Genomic DNA, 1794 nt, shown 5'->3' with positions numbered 1-1794 from the left:
GATGGACACATCATGTCGGGTGGGCTTGGTGCTGTGCAGGGAGCCGCCCTGCATTGTGGTCACCAAACGGGCTGCCTCGTCCACCTCTCACTCTGGGACTGGGAGGGTTACTTTGAATGAAGCCCATGGTACCAGGCTTGGTACCTGCAGGCCCTCCCCCAGTCCGAGCCTGGTTTTCAGGGGTAAATCCAGGTTTCACCATTTTCTGCGGCAGTTTTCCCAGCTGGCTGGAATCCCACAGGAGTTGTTCTCCATGAGCCATCCAAGCTGCACCTCCTCTTAGCATTTGGTCTATATTAACTAGTCTCCCTGTCTGGCTTTGTTGTTTTCTTGCATGTGCTTTGCTGACTAACACCTCCACATTCTGCAAGGCTCATTCATATTTTACCTTACTTCCTGGGCTTTCAAGTGGTTTCTTCTCTTGCTGTTTCCATCCGGTGGAAGGATGTTACTTAGCTCTCAGCTGTTCTGCTGTCACTTTACCTCATTATTTTTGGTAATATGCAGATTAACTTCCTCATAAATGTAGAGATGGTTTGACTCTAGGGAGGTAGTGCTAGGGGTGTAACATTTAGAAACATGATGGTTGCTTATCTGATTGTTTTATTTCCATTGTTACAGGCAGGAAATATGGAGAGCTATTGTTTTTTCCATATCATGAGCTTAATAGTTAGAAGCATTAATTAGCAAAACACTGTAGAGCAGGAAATTGTCAAAGGCATGATTGCACAATTTATTGTACATATTTGTGTTGGTTTTCTAATTACACACAAACAGATGTCTATCTCCCAGTTAAGAGGCCTCTGCCAAGACTCATAGAGCCAGCAACACTACTAATACACGTCCAGCAATCCCCAAACCTCCCCTTTCCCCTGGAAATAGACACTGCAGCACAGAGGTTACAGCCCAGGGTAGTTTGGGGCACAGGAATGTTTTCTTGTCTTGCGTCTGAGCTGCCACAAACTGATATCAGGGAAACAGCCTGACATCCCAACCTATCGCACATGGAGGCTTAGGTCTGTATTTCTGAGCCCCATGAACCTTTTCCTTTGTTGAGTGTGTTTTTGACTATGGAAACTCTGATGCCTTTGGTGCAGAAGAGTTGGCGACACCCACAAGTGCAGTGGTGAGTCTCTCTAGACTGGTGTGTGCTGTGGTGACAGGCGCAGTGTCACAGACATAGAGTGGAGCTGGACATTAGGCTTCACTGGACTTGCCATGTCCAAGGTGGGAGGTATCTCTGCTGACTGTTTCACACACCACAAGCAGTGGCAGAAATAGGGGCTCTCCGAAAAGCTATATATTTGTCCCTGGTCCCAGCCCCTCGTGGGCTTGGAGTGTGAGATGCTTTGCGTGGAATGCTACAGACAGAAACTCTGCAGCGTTAGTGCGCCCCAGGCTGATACTTGTGTTAAGATGCCATGTTTCTGGCACTAATGGTCCCCGAGGCATTCACTGGCAGCCTCAGGGCCCCACTTCAGCATTCACAAGGGCTACTCCCAGATACGCAGCAGAGACATAACCCATGAGCCTCACTATGCCACAGAGATGCACAATACACACCAAGGGCATTTCCCGCCCTCTGCCCTGGGTCTGGTCCCTTATGCTGTTTTTCCCTGCTCCGGCCTGTCAGCAGGAAAACCCCCGCCATGTGAGCGTTCAACAATTGCTAAAAAACAAAATACACATAACTGTTCAGCCAGCCCTTCCCCCCCCCGCCCCAGCCACCAGCAACAGCTCCACCACTAGCAACAGCCCCACCACTATCCCAACCCCCTATGTAACCCCATCCCC

The sequence above is a fragment of the Terrapene carolina genome, unplaced genomic scaffold, assembly GCF_002925995.2.
Source record: "Terrapene carolina triunguis isolate 2854851 unplaced genomic scaffold, T_m_triunguis-2.0 Scaffold93, whole genome shotgun sequence".
NCBI classification, from domain to species: Eukaryota; Metazoa; Chordata; order Testudines; family Emydidae; genus Terrapene; species Terrapene triunguis.
The sequence above is the reverse complement of the archived record's forward strand: the minus strand, read 5'-3'. Positions refer to the sequence as shown.